The sequence below is a fragment of the Colobus angolensis genome, unplaced genomic scaffold (assembly GCF_000951035.1).
Source record: "Colobus angolensis palliatus isolate OR3802 unplaced genomic scaffold, Cang.pa_1.0 Scaffold140, whole genome shotgun sequence".
Taxonomy (NCBI): domain Eukaryota; kingdom Metazoa; phylum Chordata; class Mammalia; order Primates; family Cercopithecidae; genus Colobus; species Colobus angolensis.
This window is the reverse complement of record NW_012114489.1, coordinates 6,101,888-6,103,082: the sequence shown is the minus strand read 5'-3', so window position 1 is coordinate 6,103,082 and position 1,195 is coordinate 6,101,888.

Genomic DNA, 1,195 nt, shown 5'->3' with positions numbered 1-1,195 from the left:
CTTCTAAACTGTCGATCTATCCATTGAACCATAACTACATGGACTTTAGACAAGTTATAGACGTGAGGCAGAACTCACATGATGCCAAGAAATGTCAGGGAAAGGTAAAAACCAAATTAGACAGACATGTCATCATGAGATAAAGCAGATTTTCATCATGCCTGAGGATTTAGCTCTATAGTTGCTGATCTTGGTTAGCTGAAGAGTGGTGGGAGAAAAATCACCATATGGAGACTCACTGAAGGGCTGGATTCACTGAGAGTTAGGCCTCCTCACAACTGGTAAGTGGAAATACTCTCAGCATTGAGTGTCAGAGACAAAGAGTTTTAATTCTGTTGCTCTAAACCTAAGATGCTTACTTTCTCAACTCATCTCCTGGGTACTTCTCCCTCATTGTATTTAATTAAAGCTTGGTTGTAGTAGGTATGTTCGATTGGGACTTAATACTCATTTCAATATCATTTTAGTTTGTTCTTCTGTGCTTCAGAGTTTAGAAAGCTAAAAGCCCTATTTTCTAGCTGCCTTGTAGCTAGGGACATGAAATTTATGTACGTTCTGCCAATTAGATGCATTCATATGAATTTTGGAATAAGGAAGTGTTGTTTCTATTTTTTCTGCTGTCAAGCTAGGTCATGTTCCCTCACACTCCCCCGCAACATTCAGTGTTAGTTCCTAGCATTCAGGGTGTCAAGAGGCAGAATATGGGACATCTATTTTGTGCTGGTGTGCATCTGTATAGGATGGCATAGCTATAGGGTCAGGAACTGAAGCCACTTAATGACCAATGGATTAAAGCTACGATGATATGTACTTGAAGTCAACGTAAAAGAAGAGGTAGTAACTCCACTGGAATATCAGTTCTGTGTTGTTTATCATGGAATGATGCCTGTCAGACCATTCCTTTAGATCTTCTAATTTGCTTTAAATTTGTTATTCTTAAATTAATGGGAGGTATTTCTGTTCCATATAACTGAAATCTGCTTGGAATGTTGACCCAAAGGCATTGACTTATTCAAAGATGAATTATAACTAGTATAGGACATCTGCAAAAGTACTGCAAATAAATAAAAAATTTAAAAAATTAAAAATAAAAGACACGGCCGGGCGCGGCGGCTCACACCTATAATCTCAACACTCTGGGAGGCCAAGGCAGGCGCATCACCTGAGGTTGGGAGTTCGAGACCAGCCTGACCAA